The sequence below is a fragment of the Onthophagus taurus genome, chromosome 8, assembly GCF_036711975.1.
Source record: "Onthophagus taurus isolate NC chromosome 8, IU_Otau_3.0, whole genome shotgun sequence".
Taxonomy (NCBI): domain Eukaryota; kingdom Metazoa; phylum Arthropoda; class Insecta; order Coleoptera; family Scarabaeidae; genus Onthophagus; species Onthophagus taurus.
The window spans coordinates 12,492,502-12,510,525 of NC_091973.1; positions in this window are offsets into that span (position 1 = coordinate 12,492,502).

The following is an 18,024-nucleotide window of genomic DNA, read 5'->3' on the forward strand; positions in this document are numbered from 1 at the left end:
AAAAAACAAAATGTGCCCAAAACGTGATATTATGACGTTATACGACGTTCTGAGCCATGTTTGAACTTTCTATCACTTTTGGTTCCGATAATTCTGCTGACCATATTTGTGATATTCAGGCGCCAAATGACATCTTGGAGCATGTTGGAGATAAAAAACAAAATGTGCCCAAAACGTGATATGACGTTATACGCCCTTTTGAGCCATGTTTGAACTTTCTATCACTTTTGGTTCCGGTAATTCTGCTGACCATATTTGTGATATTCAGGCGCCAAATGACATCTTGGAGCATGTTGGAGATAAAAAACAAAATGTGCCCAAAACGTGATATTATGACGTTATACGCCGTTCTGAGCCATGTTTGAACTTTCTATCACTTTTGGTTCCGGTAATTCTGTTGACCATATTTGTGATATTCAGGCGTCAAATGACATCTTGGAGCATGTTGGAGATAAAAAACAAAATGTGCCCAAAACGTGATATTATGACGTTATACGCCGTTTTGAGCCATGTTTGAACTTTCTATCACTTTCGGTTCCGATAATTCTGCTGACCATATTTGTGATATTCAGGCGCCAAATGACATCTTGGAGCATGTTGGAGATAAAAAACAAAATGTGCCCAAAACGTGATATTATGACGTTATACGCCCTTTGACCCATGTTTGAACTTTCTATCACTTTCGGTTCCGATAATTCTGTTGACCATATTTGTGATATTCAGGCGCCAAACGACATCTTGGAGCATGTTGGAGATAAAAAACAAAATGTGCCCAAAACGTGTTATTATGACGTTATACGCCGTTCTGAGCCATGTTTGAACTTTCTATCACTTTTGGTTCCGGTAATTCTGTTGACCATACTTGTGATATTCAGGCGCCAAATGACATCTTGGAGCATGTTGGAGATAAAAAACAAAATGTGCCCAAAACGTGATATTATGACGTTATACGCCGTTTTGAGCCATGTTTGAACTTTCTATCACTTTTGGTTCCGATAATTCTGTCGACCATATTTGTGATATTCAGGCGCCAAACGACATCTTGGAGCATGTTGGAGATAAAAAACAAAATGTGCCCAAAACGTGTTATTATGACGTTATACGCCGTTCTGAGCCATGTTTGAACTTTCTATCACTTTTGGTTCCGATAATTCTGTTGACCATATTTGTGATATTCAGGCGCCAAATGACATCTTGGAGCATGTTGGAGATAAAAAACAAAATGTGCCCAAAACGTGATATTATGACGTTATACGACGTTCTGAGCCATGTTTGAACTTTCTATCACTTTTGGTTCCGATAATTCTGCTGACCATATTTGTGATATTCAGGCGCCAAATGACATCTTGGAGCATGTTGGAGATAAAATCAAAATGTGCCCAAAACGTGATATTATGACGTTATACGCCGTTTTGAGCCATGTTTGAACTCTCTATCACTTTTGGTTTCGATAGTTCTGCTGACCATATTTGTGATATTCAGACGCCAAATGACATCTTGGAGCAAGTTGGAGATAAAAAACAAAATGTGCCCAAAACGTGATATTATGACGTTATACGACGTTCTGAGCCATGTTTGAACTTTCTATCACTTTTGGTTCCGATAATTCTGCTGACCATATTTGTGATATTCAGGCGCCAAATGACATCTTGGAGCATGTTGGAGATAAAAAACAAAATGTGCCCAAAACGTGATATTATGACGTTATACGCCGTTTTGAGCCATGTTTGAACTCTCTATCACTTTTGGTTCCGATAGTTCTGCTGACCATATTTGTGATATTCAGACGCCAAATGACATCTTGGAGCAAGTTGGAGATAAAAAACAAAATGTGCCCAAAACGTGATATTATGACGTTATACGACGTTCTGAGCCATGTTTGAACTTTCTATCACTTTTGGTTCCGATAATTCTGCTGACCATATTTGTGATATTCAGGCGCCAATTGACATCTTGGAGCATGTTGGAGATAAAAAACAAAATGTGCCCAAAACGTGATATGACGTTATACGCCCTTTTGAGCCATGTTTGAACTTTCTATCACTTTTGGTTCCGGTAATTCTGCTGACCATATTTGTGATATTCAGGCGCCAAATGACATCTTGGAGCATGTTGGAGATAAAAAACAAAATGTGCCCAAAACGTGATATTATGACGTTATACGCCGTTCTGAGCCATGTTTGAACTTTCTATCACTTTTGGTTCCGGTAATTCTGTTGACCATATTTGTGATATTCAGGCGTCAAATGACATCTTGGAGCATGTTGGAGATAAAAAACAAAATGTGCCCAAAACGTGATATTATGACGTTATACGCCGTTTTGAGCCATGTTTGAACTTTCTATCACTTTCGGTTCCGATAATTCTGCTGACCATATTTGTGATATTCAGGCGCCAAATGACATCTTGGAGCATGTTGGAGATAAAAAACAAAATGTGCCCAAAACGTGATATTATGACGTTATACGCCCTTTGAGCCATGTTTGAACTTTCTATCACTTTCGGTTCCGATAATTCTGTTGACCATATTTGTGATATTCAGGCGCCAAACGACATCTTGGAGCATGTTGGAGATAAAAAACAAAATGTGCCCAAAACGTGTTATTATGACGTTATACGCCGTTCTGAGCCATGTTTGAACTTTCTATCACTTTTGGTTCCGGTAATTCTGTTGACCATACTTGTGATATTCAGGCGTCAAATGACATCTAGGAGCAAGTTGGAGATAAAAAACAAAATGTGCCCAAAACGTGATATTATGACGTTATACGCCGTTTTGAGCCATGTTTGAACTTTCTATCACTTTTGGTTCCGATAATTCTGCTGACCATATTTGTGATATTCAGACGCCAAATGACATCTTGGAGCAAGTTGGAGATAAAAAACAAAATGTGCCCAAAACGTGATATTATGACGTTATACGCCGTTCTGAGACATGTTTGAACTTTCTACCACTTTTCGTTCCGGTAAATCTGTCTACCATATATTTGATATTCAGATGCCAAATGTCACATTGGAGCATGTTGAAGATAAAAAACAAAATGTGCCCAAAACGTGATATTATGACGTTATACGCCGTTCTGAGCCATATTTGAACTTTCTATCACTTTTGGTTCCGACAATTCTGCTGACCATATTTGTGATATTCAGACGCCAAATGACATCTTGGAGCAAGTTGGAGATAAAAAACAAAATGTGCCCAAAACCTGATATTATGACGTTATACGCCGTTCTGAGCCATGTTTGAACTTTCTATCACTTTTGGTTCCGATAATTCTGCTGACCATATTTGTGATATTCAGGCGCCAAATGACATCTTGGAGCATGTTGGAGATAAAAAACAAAATGTGCCCAAAACGTGATATTATGACGTTATACGCCCTTTTGAGCCATGTTTGAACTTTCTATCACTTTTGGTTCCGGTAATTCTGCTGACCATATTTGTGATATTCAGGCGCCAAATGACATCTTGGAGCATGTTGGAGATAAAAAACAAAATGTGCCCAAAACGTGATATTATGACGTTATACGCCGTTTTGAGCCATGTTTGAACTTTTTATCACTTTCGGTTCCGATAATTCTGTTGACCATATTTGTGATATTCAGGCGCCAAACGACATCTTGGAGCATGTTGGAGATAAAAAACAAAATGTGCCCAAAACGTGATATTATGACGTTATACGCCGTTCTGAGCCATGTTTGAACTTTCTATCACTTTTGGTTCCGATAATTCTGCTGACCATATTTGTGATATTCAGACGCCAAATGACATCTTGGAGCAAGTTGGAGATAAAAAACAAAATGTGCCCAAAACGTGATATTATGACGTTATACGCCGTTCTGAGCCATGTTTGAACTTTCTATCACTTTCGGTTCCGATAATTCTGTTGACCATATTTGTGATATTCAGGCGTCAAATGACATCTTGGAGCATGTTGGAGATAAAAAACAAAATGTGCCCAAAACGTGATATTATGACGTTATACGCCGTTTTGAGCCATGTTTGAACTCTCTATGACTTTTGGTTCCGATAGTTCTGCTGACCATATTTGTGATATTCAGACGCCAAATGACATCTTGGAGCAAGTTGGAGATAAAAAACAAAATGTGCCCAAAACGTGATATTATGACGTTATACGACGTTCTGAGCCATGTTTGAACTTTCTATCACTTTTGGTTCCGATAATTCTGCTGACCATATTTGTGATATTCAGGCGCCAAATGACATCTTGGAGCATGTTGGAGATAAAAAACAAAATGTGCCCAAAACGTGATATTATGACGTTATACGACGTTCTGAGCCATGTTTGAACTTTCTATCACTTTTGGTTCCGATAATTCTGCTGACCATATTTGTGATATTCAGGCGCCAAATGACATCTTGGAGCATGTTGGAGATAAAAAACAAAATGTGCCCAAAACGTGATATTATGACGTTATACGCCGTTCTGAGACATGTTTGAACTTTCTATCACTTTTCGTTCCGGTAATTCTGTCGACCATATATTTGATATTCAGATGCCAAATGTCACATTGGAGCATGTTGAAGATAAAAAACAAAATGTGCCCAAAACGTGATATTATGACGTTATACGCCGTTCTGAGCCATGTTTGAACTTTCTATCACTTTCGGTTCCGATAATTCTGTTGACCATATTTGTGATATTCAGGCGCCAAACGACATCTTGGAGCATGTTGGAGATAAAAAACAAAATGTGCCCAAAACGTGTTATTATGACGTTATACGCCGTTCTGAGCCATGTTTGAACTTTCTATCACTTTTGGTTCCGGTAATTCTGTTGACCATACTTGTGATATTCAGGCGTCAAATGACATCTAGGAGCAAGTTGGAGATAAAAAACAAAATGTGCCCAAAACGTGATATTATGACGTTATACGCCGTTTTGAGCCATGTTTGAACTTTCTATCACTTTTGGTTCCGATAATTCTGCTGACCATATTTGTGATATTCAGACGCCAAATGACATCTTGGAGCAAGTTGGAGATAAAAAACAAAATGTGCCCAAAACGTGATATTATGACGTTATACGCCGTTCTGAGACATGTTTGAACTTTCTACCACTTTTCGTTCCGGTAAATCTGTCTACCATATATTTGATATTCAGATGCCAAATGTCACATTGGAGCATGTTGAAGATAAAAAACAAAATGTGCCCAAAACGTGATATTATGACGTTATACGCCGTTCTGAGCCATGTTTGAACTTTCTATCACTTTTGGTTCCGACAATTCTGCTGACCATATTTGTGATATTCAGACGCCAAATGACATCTTGGAGCAAGTTGGAGATAAAAAACAAAATGTGCCCAAAACCTGATATTATGACGTTATACGCCGTTCTGAGCCATGTTTGAACTTTCTATCACTTTTGGTTCCGATAATTCTGCTGACCATATTTGTGATATTCAGGCGCCAAATGACATCTTGGAGCATGTTGGAGATAAAAAACAAAATGTGCCCAAAACGTAATATTATGACGTTATACGCCCTTTTGAGCCATGTTTGAACTTTCTATCACTTTTGGTTCCGGTAATTCTGCTGACCATATTTGTGATATTCAGGCGCCAAATGACATCTTGGAGCATGTTGGAGATAAAAAACAAAATGTGCCCAAAACGTGATATTATGACGTTATACGCCGTTCTGAGCCATGTTTGAACTTTCTATCACTTTTGGTTCCGGTAATTCTGTTGACCATATTTGTGATATTCAGGCGTCAAATGACATCTTGGAGCATGTTGGAGATAAAAAACAAAATGTGCCCAAAACGTGATATTATGACGTTATACGCCGTTTTGAGCCATGTTTGAACTTTTTATCACTTTCGGTTCCGATAATTCTGTTGACCATATTTGTGATATTCAGGCGCCAAACGACATCTTGGAGCATGTTGGAGATAAAAAACAAAATGTGCCCAAAACGTGATATTATGACGTTATACGCCGTTCTGAGCCATGTTTGAACTTTCTATCACTTTTGGTTCCGATAATTCTGCTGACCATATTTGTGATATTCAGACGCCAAATGACATCTTGGAGCAAGTTGGAGATAAAAAACAAAATGTGCCCAAAACGTGATATTATGACGTTATACGCCGTTCTGAGCCATGTTTGAACTTTCTAGCACTTTCGGTTCCGATAATTCTGTTGACCATATTTGTGATATTCAGGCGTCAAATGACATCTTGGAGCATGTTGGAGATAAAAAACAAAATGTGCCCAAAACGTGATATTATGACGTTATACGCCGTTTTGAGCCATGTTTGAACTCTCTATGACTTTTGGTTCCGATAGTTCTGCTGACCATATTTGTGATATTCAGACGCCAAATGACATCTTGGAGCAAGTTGGAGATAAAAAACAAAATGTGCCCAAAACGTGATATTATGACGTTATACGACGTTCTGAGCCATGTTTGAACTTTCTATCACTTTTGGTTCCGATAATTCTGCTGACCATATTTGTGATATTCAGGCGCCAAATGACATCTTGGAGCATGTTGGAGATAAAAAACAAAATGTGCCCAAAACGTGATATTATGACGTTATACGACGTTCTGAGCCATGTTTGAACTTTCTATCACTTTTGGTTCCGATAATTCTGCTGACCATATTTGTGATATTCAGGCGCCAAATGACATCTTGGAGCATGTTGGAGATAAAAAACAAAATGTGCCCAAAACGTGATATTATGACGTTATACGCCGTTCTGAGACATGTTTGAACTTTCTATCACTTTTCGTTCCGGTAATTCTGTCGACCATATATTTGATATTCAGATGCCAAATGTCACATTGGAGCATGTTGAAGATAAAAAACAAAATGTGCCCAAAACGTGATATTATGACGTTATACGCCGTTCTGAGCCATGTTTGAACTTTCTATCACTTTTGGTTCCGATAATTCTGCTGACCATATTTGTGATATTCAGGCGCCAAATGACATCTTGGAGCATGTTGGAGATAAAAAACAAAATGTGCCCAAAACGTGATATTATGACGTTATACGCCGTTTTGAGCCATGTTTGAACTCTCTATCACTTTTGGTTCCGATAGTTCTGCTGACCATATTTGTGATATTCAGACGCCAAATGACATCTTGGAGCAAGTTGGAGATAAAAAACAAAATGTGCCCAAAACGTGATATTATGACGTTATACGCCGTTTTGAGCCATGTTTGAACTCTCTATCACTTTTGGTTCCGGTAATTCTGTCGACCATATTTGTGATATTCAGGCGTCAAATGACATCTTGGAGCATGTTGGAGATAAAAAACAAAATGTGCCCAAAACGTGATATTATGACGTTATACGCCGTTTTGAGCCATGTTTGAACTCTCTATCACTTTTGGTTCCGATAGTTCTGCTGACCATATTTGTGATATTCAGACGCCAAATGACATCTTGGAGCAAGTTGGAGATAAAAAACAAAATGTGCCCAAAACGTGATATTATGACGTTATACGACGTTCTGAGCCATGTTTGAACTTTCTATCACTTTTGGTTCCGATAATTCTGCTGACCATATTTGTGATATTCAGGCGCCAAATGAAATCTTGGAGCATGTTGGAGATAAAAAACAAAATGTGCCCAAAACGTGATATTATGGCGTTATACGCCCTTTGAGCCATGTTTGAACTTTCTATCACTTTCGGTTCCGATAATTCTGTTGACCATATTTGTGATATTCAGACGCCAAATGACATCTTGGAGCAAGTTGGAGATAAAAAACAAAATGTGCCCAAAACGTGATATTATGACGTTATACGCCGTTTTGAGCCATGTTTGAACTCTCTATCACTTTTGGTTCCGATAGTTCTGCTGACCATATTTGTAATATTCAGACGCCAAATGACATCTTGGAGCAAGTTGGAGATAAAAAACAAAATGTGCCCAAAACGTGATATTATGACGTTATACGACGTTCTGAGCCATGTTTGAACTCTCTATGACTTTTGGTTCCGATAGTTCTGCTGACCATATTTGTGATATTCAGACGCCAAATGACATCTTGGAGTAAGTTGGAGATAAAAAACAAAATGTGCCCAAAACGTGTTATTATGACGTTATACGCCGTTCTGAGCCATGTTTGAACTTTCTATCACTTTTGGTTCCGGTAATTCTGTTGACCATACTTGTGATATTCAGGCGTCAAATGACATCTAGGAGCAAGTTGGAGATAAAAAACAAAATGTGCCCAAAACGTGATATTATGACGTTATACGCCGTTCTGAGACATGTTTGAACTTTCTACCACTTTTCGTTCCGGTAAATCTGTCTACCATATATTTGATATTCAGATGCCAAATGTCACATTGGAGCATGTTGAAGATAAAAAACAAAACGTGCCCAAAACGTGATATTATGACGTTATACGCCGTTCTGAGCCATGTTTGAACTTTCTATCACTTTTGGTTCCGATAATTCTGCTGACCATATTTGTGATATTCAGACGCCAAATGACATCTTGGAGCAAGTTGGAGATAAAAAACAAAATGTGCCCAAAACCTGATATTATGACGTTATACGCCGTTCTGAGCCATGTTTGAACTTTCTATCACTTTTGGTTCCGATAATTCTGCTGACCATATTTGTGATATTCAGGCGCCAAATGACATCTTGGAGCATGTTGGAGATAAAAAACAAAATGTGCCCAAAACGTGATATTATGACGTTATACGCCCTTTTGAGCCATGTTTGAACTTTCTATCACTTTTGGTTCCGGTAATTCTGCTGACCATATTTGTGATATTCAGGCGCCAAATGACATCTTGGAGCATGTTGGAGATAAAAAACAAAATGTGCCCAAAACGTGATATTATGACGTTATACGCCGTTCTGAGCCATGTTTGAACTTTCTATCACTTTTGGTTCCGGTAATTCTGTTGACCATATTTGTGATATTCAGGCGTCAAATGACATCTTGGAGCATGTTGGAGATAAAAAACAAAATGTGCCCAAAACGTGATATTATGACGTTATACGCCGTTTTGAGCCATGTTTGAACTTTTTATCACTTTCGGTTCCGATAATTCTGTTGACCATATTTGTGATATTCAGGCGCCAAACGACATCTTGGAGCATGTTGGAGATAAAAAACAAAATGTGCCCAAAACGTGATATTATGACGTTATACGCCGTTCTGAGCCATGTTTGAACTTTCTATCACTTTTGGTTCCGATAATTCTGCTGACCATATTTGTGATATTCAGACGCCAAATGACATCTTGGAGCAAGTTGGAGATAAAAAACAAAATGTGCCCAAAACGTGATATTATGACGTTATACGCCGTTCTGAGCCATGTTTGAACTTTCTATCACTTTCGGTTCCGATAATTCTGTTGACCATATTTGTGATATTCAGGCGTCAAATGACATCTTGGAGCATGTTGGAGATAAAAAACAAAATGTGCCCAAAACGTGATATTATGACGTTATACGCCGTTTTGAGCCATGTTTGAACTCTCTATGACTTTTGGTTCCGATAGTTCTGCTGACCATATTTGTGATATTCAGACGCCAAATGACATCTTGGAGCAAGTTGGAGATAAAAAACAAAATGTTCCCAAAACGTGATATTATGACGTTATACGACGTTCTGAGCCATGTTTGAACTTTCTATCACTTTTGGTTCCGATAATTCTGCTGACCATATTTGTGATATTCAGGCGCCAAATGACATCTTGGAGCATGTTGGAGATAAAAAACAAAATGTGCCCAAAACGTGATATTATGACGTTATACGCCCTTTGAGCCATGTTTGAACTTTCTATCACTTTCGGTTCCGATAATTCTGTTGACCATATTTGTGATATTCAGGCGCCAAACGACATCTTGGAGCATGTTGGAGATAAAAAACAAAATGTGCCCAAAACGTGTTATTATGACGTTATACGCCGTTCTGAGCCATGTTTGAACTTTCTATCACTTTTGGTTCCGGTAATTCTGTTGACCATACTTGTGATATTCAGGCGTCAAATGACATCTAGGAGCAAGTTGGAGATAAAAAACAAAATGTGCCCAAAACGTGATATTATGACGTTATACGCCGTTTTGAGCCATGTTTGAACTTTCTATCACTTTTGGTTCCGATAATTCTGCTGACCATATTTGTGATATTCAGACGCCAAATGACATCTTGGAGCAAGTTGGAGATAAAAAACAAAATGTGCCCAAAACGTGATATTATGACGTTATACGCCGTTCTGAGATATGTTTGAACTTTCTACCACTTTTCGTTCCGGTAAATCTGTCTACCATATATTTGATATTCAGATGCCAAATGTCACATTGGAGCATGTTGAAGATAAAAAACAAAATGTGCCCAAAACGTGATATTATGACGTTATACGCAGTTCTGAGCCATGTTTGAACTTTCTATCACTTTTGGTTCCGATAATTCTGCTGACCATATTTGTGATATTCAGACGCCAAATGACATCTTGGAGCAAGTTGGAGATAAAAAACAAAATGTGCCCAAAACGTGATATTATGACGTTATACGCCGTTCTGAGCCATGTTTGAACTTTCTATCACTTTCGGTTCCGATAATTCTGTTGACCATATTTGTGATATTCAGGCGTCAAATGACATCTTGGAGCATGTTGGAGATAAAAAACAAAATGTGCCCAAAACGTGATATTATGACGTTATACGCCCTTTTGAGCCATGTTTGAACTTTCTATCACTTTTGGTTCCGGTAATTCTGTCGACCATATTTGTGATATTCAGGCGTCAAATGACATCTTGGAGCATGTTGGAGATAAAAAACAAAATGTGCCCAAAACGTGATATTATGACGTTATACGACGTTCTGAGCCATGTTTGAACTCTCTATCACTTTTGGTTCCGATAGTTCTGCTGACCATATTTGTGATAATCAGACGCCAAATGACATCTTGGAGCAAGTTGGAGCTAAAAAACAAAATGTGCCCAAAACGTGATATTATGACGTTATACGACGTTCTGAGCCATGTTTGAACTTTCTATCACTTTTGGTTCCGATAATTCTGCTGACCATATTTGTGATATTCAGGCGCCAAATGACATCTTGGAGCATGTTGGAGATAAAAAACAAAATGTGCCCAAAACGTGATATTATGACGTTATACGCCCTTTGAGCCATGTTTGAACTTTCTATCACTTTCGGTTCCGATAATTCTGTTGACCATATTTGTGATATTCAGACGCCAAATGACATCTTGGAGCAAGTTGGAGATAAAAAACAAAATGTGCCCAAAACGTGATATTATGACGTTATACGCCGTTTTGAGCCATGTTTGAACTCTCTATCACTTTTGGTTCCGATAGTTCTGCTGACCATATTTGTGATATTCAGACGCCAAATGACATCTTGGAGCAAGTTGGAGATAAAAAACAAAATGTGCCCAAAACGTGATATTATGACGTTATACGACGTTCTGAGCCATGTTTGAACTTTCTATCACTTTTGGTTCCGATAATTCTGCTGACCATATTTGTGATATTCAGGCGCCAAATGACATCTTGGAGCATGTTGGAGATAAAAAACAAAATGTGCCCAAAACGTGATATTATGACGTTATACGCCCTTTGAGCCATGTTTGAACTTTCTATCACTTTCGGTTCCGATAATTCTGTTGACCATATTTGTGATATTCAGGCGCCAAACGACATCTTGGAGCATGTTGGAGATAAAAAACAAAATGTGCCCAAAACGTGTTATTATGACGTTATACGCCGTTCTGAGCCATGTTTGAACTTTCTATCACTTTTGGTTCCGGTAATTCTGTTGACCATACTTGTGATATTCAGGCGTCAAATGACATCTAGGAGCAAGTTGGAGATAAAAAACAAAATGTGCCCAAAACGTGATATTATGACGTTATACGCCGTTTTGAGCCATGTTTGAACTTTCTATCACTTTTGGTTCCGATAATTCTGCTGACCATATTTGTGATATTCAGACGCCAAATGACATCTTGGAGCAAGTTGGAGATAAAAAACAAAATGTGCCCAAAACGTGATATTATGACGTTATACGCCGTTCTGAGACATGTGTGAACTTTCTACCACTTTTCGTTCCGGTAAATCTGTCTACCATATATTTGATATTCAGATGCCAAATGTCACATTGGAGCATGTTGAAGATAAAAAACAAAATGTGCCCAAAACGTGATATTATGACGTTATACGCAGTTCTGAGCCATGTTTGAACTTTCTATCACTTTTGGTTCCGATAATTCTGCTGACCATATTTGTGATATTCAGACGCCAAATGACATCTTGGAGCAAGTTGGAGATAAAAAACAAAATGTGCCCAAAACGTGATATTATGACGTTATACGCCGTTCTGAGCCATGTTTGAACTTTCTATCACTTTCGGTTCCGATAATTCTGTTGACCATATTTGTGATATTCAGGCGTCAAATGACATCTTGGAGCATGTTGGAGATAAAAAACAAAATGTGCCCAAAACGTGATATTATGACGTTATACGCCCTTTTGAGCCATGTTTGAACTTTCTATCACTTTTGGTTCCGGTAATTCTGTCGACCATATTTGTGATATTCAGGCGTCAAATGACATCTTGGAGCATGTTGGAGATAAAAAACAAAATGTGCCCAAAACGTGATATTATGACGTTATACGACGTTCTGAGCCATGTTTGAACTCTCTATCACTTTTGGTTCCGATAGTTCTGCTGACCATATTTGTGATATTCAGACGCCAAATGACATCTTGGAGCAAGTTGGAGATAAAAAACAAAATGTGCCCAAAACGTGATATTATGACGTTATACGACGTTCTGAGCCATGTTTGAACTTTCTATCACTTTTGGTTCCGATAATTCTGCTGACCATATTTGTGATATTCAGGCGCCAAATGACATCTTGGAGCATGTTGGAGATAAAAAACAAAATGTGCCCAAAACGTGATATTATGACGTTATACGCCCTTTGAGCCATGTTTGAACTTTCTATCACTTTCGGTTCCGATAATTCTGTTGACCATATTTGTGATATTCAGGCGCCAAACGACATCTTGGAGCATGTTGGAGATAAAAAACAAAATGTGCCCAAAACGTGTTATTATGACGTTATACGCCGTTCTGAGCCATGTTTGAACTTTCTATCACTTTTGGTTCCGGTAATTCTGTTGACCATATTTGTGATATTCAGGCGCCAAACGACATCTTGGAGCATGTTGGAGATAAAAAACAAAATGTGCCCAAAACGTGTTATTATGACGTTATACGCCGTTCTGAGCCATGTTTGAACTTTCTATCACTTTTGGTTCCGGTAATTCTGTTGACCATATTTGTGATATTCAGGCGCCAAACGACATCTTGGAGCATGTTGGAGATAAAAAACAAAATGTGCCCAAAACGTGTTATTATGACGTTATACGCCGTTTTGAGCCATGTTTGAACTTTCTATCACTTTTGGTTCCGATCATTCTGCTGACCATATTTGTGATATTCAGACGCCAAATGACATCTTGGAGCAAGTTGGAGATAAAAAACAAAATGTGCCCAAAACGTGATATTATGACGTTATACGCCGTTCTGAGACATGTTTGAACTTTCTACCACTTTTCGTTCCGGTAAATCTGTCTACCATATATTTGATATTCAGATGCCAAATGTCACATTGGAGCATGTTGAAGATAAAAAACAAAATGTGCCCAAAACGTGATATTATGACGTTATACGCCGTTCTGAGCCATGTTTGAACTTTCTATCACTTTTGGTTCCGATAATTCTGCTGACCATATTTGTGATATTCAGACGCCAAATGACATCTTGGAGCAAGTTGGAGATAAAAAACAAAATGTGCCCAAAACCTGATATTATGACGTTATACGCCGTTCTGAGCCATGTTTGAACTTTCTATCACTTTTGGTTCCGATAATTCTGCTGACCATATTTGTGATATTCAGGCGCCAAATGACATCTTGGAGCATATTGGAGATAAAAAACAAAATGTGCCCAAAACGTGATATTATGACGTTATACGCCCTTTTGAGCCATGTTTGAACTTTCTATCACTTTTGGTTCCGGTAATTCTGCTGACCATATTTGTGATATTCAGGCGCCAAATGACATCTTGGAGCATGTTGGAGATAAAAAACAAAATGTGCCCAAAACGTGATATTATGACGTTATACGACGTTCTGAGCCATGTTTGAACTTTCTATCACTTTTGGTTCCGATAATTCTGCTGACCATATTTGTGATATTCAGGCGCCAAATGACATCTTGGAGCATGTTGGAGATAAAAAACAAAATGTGCCCAAAACGTGATATTATGACGTTATGCGACGTTCTGAGCCATGTTTGAACTTTCTATCACTTTTGGTTCCGATAATTCTGCTGACCATATTTGTGATATTCAGGCGCCAAATGACATCTTGGAGCATGTTGGAGATAAAAAACAAAATGTGCCCAAAACGTGATATTATGACGTTATACGCCGTTCTGAGCCATCTTTGAACTTTCTATCACTTTCGGTTCCGATAATTCTGTTGACCATATTTGTGATATTCAGGCGCCAAACGACATCTTGGAGCATGTTCGAGATAAAAAACAAAATGTGCCCAAAACGTGATATTATGACGTTATACGCCGTTTTGAGCCATGTTTGAACTCTCTATCACTTTTGGTTCCGATAATTCTGCTGACCATATTTGTGATATTCAGACGCCAAATGACATCTTGGAGCATGTTGGAGATAAAAAACAAAATGTGCCCAAAACGTGATATTATGACGTTATACGACGTTCTGAGCCATGTTTGAACTTTCTATCACTTTTGGTTCCGATAATTCTGCTGACCATATTTGTGATATTCAGGCGCCAAATGACATCTTGGAGCATGTTGGAGATAAAAAACAAAATGTGCCCAAAACGTGATATTATGACGTTATGCGACGTTCTGAGCCATGTTTGAACTTTCTATCACTTTTGGTTCCGATAATTCTGCTGACCATATTTGTGATATTCAGGCGCCAAATGACATCTTGGAGCATGTTGGAGATAAAAAACAAAATGTGCCCAAAACGTGATATTATGACGTTATACGGCCTTTTGAGCCATGTTTGAACTTTCTACCACTTTCGGTTCCGATAATTCTGTTGACCATATTTGTGATATTCAGGCGCCAAACGACATCTTGGAGCATGTTCGAGATAAAAAACAAAATGTGCCCAAATCGTGATATTATGACGTTATACGCCGTTTTGAGCCATGTTTGAACTCTCTATCACTTTTGGTTCCGATAATTCTGCTGACCATATTTGTGATATTCAGACGCCAAATGACATCTTGGAGCATGTTGGAGATAAAAAACAAAATGTGCCCAAAACGTGATATTATGACGTTATACGCCGTTCTGAGACATGTTTGAACTTTCTATCACTTTTCGTTCCGGTAATTCTGTCGACCATATATTTGATATTCAGATGCCAAATGTCACATTGGAGCATGTTGAAGATAAAAAACAAAATGTGCCCAAAACGTGATATTATGACGTTATACGCCGTTCTGAGCCATGTTTGAACTTTCTATCACTTTTGGTTCCGATAATTCTGCTGACCATATTTGTGATATTCAGATGCCAAATGACATCTTGGAGCAAGTTGGAGATAAAAAACAAAATGTGCCCAAAACGTGATATTATGACGATATACGCCGTTCTGAGCCATGTTTGAACTTTCTATCACTTTTGGTTCCGGTAATTCTGTTGACCATATTTGTGATATTCAGGCGCCAAACGACATCTTGGAGCATGTTGGAGATAAAAAACAAAATGTGCCCAAAACGTGTTATTATGACGTTATACGCCGTTCTGAGCCATGTTTGAACTTTCTATCACTTTTGGTTCCGGTAATTCTGTTGACCATACTTGTGATATTCAGGCGTCAAATGACATCTAGGAGCAAGTTGGAGATAAAAAACAAAATGTGCCCAAAACGTGATATTATGACGTTATACGCCGTTTTGAGCCATGTTTGAACTTTCTATCACTTTTGGTTCCGATCATTCTGCTGACCATATTTGTGATATTCAGACGCCAAATGACATCTTGGAGCAAGTTGGAGATAAAAAACAAAATGTGCCCAAAACGTGATATTATGACGTTATACGCCGTTCTGAGACATGTTTGAACTTTCTACCACTTTTCGTTCCGGTAAATCTGTCTACCATATATTTGATATTCAGATGCCAAATGTCACATTGGAGCATGTTGAAGATAAAAAACAAAATGTGCCCAAAACGTGATATTATGACGTTATACGCCGTTCTGAGCCATGTTTGAACTTTCTATCACTTTTGGTTCCGATAATTCTGCTGACCATATTTGTGATATTCAGACGCCAAATGACATCTTGGAGCAAGTTGGAGATAAAAAACAAAATGTGCCCAAAACCTGATATTATGACGTTATACGCCGTTCTGAGCCATGTTTGAACTTTCTATCACTTTTGGTTCCGATAATTCTGCTGACCATATTTGTGATATTCAGGCGCCAAATGACATCTTGGAGCATGTTGGAGATAAAAAACAAAATGTGCCCAAAACGTGATATTATGACGTTATACGCCCTTTTGAGCCATGTTTGAACTTTCTATCACTTTTGGTTCCGGTAATTCTGCTGACCATATTTGTGATATTCAGGCGCCAAATGACATCTTGGAGCATGTTGGAGATAAAAAACAAAATGTGCCCAAAACGTGATATTATGACGTAATACGCCGTTCTGAGCCATGTTTGAACTTTCTATCACTTTTGGTTCCGGTAATTCTGTTGACCATATTTGTGATATTCAGGCGTCAAATGACATCTTGGAGCATGTTGGAGATAAAAAACAAAATGTGCCCAAAACGTGATATTATGACGTTATACGCCATTTTGAGCCATGTTTGAACTTTCTATCACTTTCGGTTCCGATAATTCTGTTGACCATATTTGTGATATTCAGGCGCCAAATGACATCTTGGAGCAAGTTGAAGATAAAAAACAAAATGTGCCCAAAACGTGATATTATGACGTTATACGCCGTTCTGAGCCATGTTTGAACTTTCTATCACTTTTGGTTCCGATAATTCTGCTGACCATATTTGTGATATTCAGACGCCAAATGACATCTTGGAGCAAGTTGGAGATAAAAAACAAAATGTGCCCAAAACGTGATATTATGACGTTATACGCCGTTCTGAGCCATGTTTGAACTTTCTATCACTTTCGGTTAAGATAATTCTGTTGACCATATTTGTGATATTCAGGCGTCAAATGACATCTTGGAGCATGTTGGAGATAAAAAACAAAATGTGCCCAAAACGTGATATTATGACGTTATACGCCGTTTTGAGCCATGTTTGAACTCTCTATCACTTTTGGTTCCGATTGTTCTGCTGAGCATATTTGTGATATTCAGACGCCAAATGACATCTTGGAGCATGTTGGAGATAAAAAACAAAATGTGCCCAAAACGTGATATTATGACGTTATACGGCCTTTTGAGCCATGTTTGAACTTTCTATCACTTTCGGTTCCGATAATTCTGTTGACCATATTTGTGATATTCAGGCGCCAAACGACATCTTGGGGCATGTTCGAGATAAAAAACAAAATGTGCCCAAAACGTGTTATTATGACGTTATACGCCGTTTTGAGCCATGTTTGAACTTTCTATCACTTTTGGTTCCGATAATTCTGCTGACCATATTTGTGATATTCAGGCGCCAAATGACATCTTGGAGCATGTTGGAGATAAAAAACAAAATGTGCCCAAAACGTGATATTATGACGTTATACGCCGTTTTGAGCCATGTTTGAACTATCTATCACTTTTGGTTCCGATAGTTCTGCTGACCATATTTGTGATATTCAGACGCCAAATGACATCTTGGAGCATGTTGGAGATAAAAAACAAAATGTGCCCAAAACGTGATATTATGACGTTATACGGCCTTTTGAGCCATGTTTGAACTTTCTATCACTTTCGGTTCCGATAATTCTGTTGACC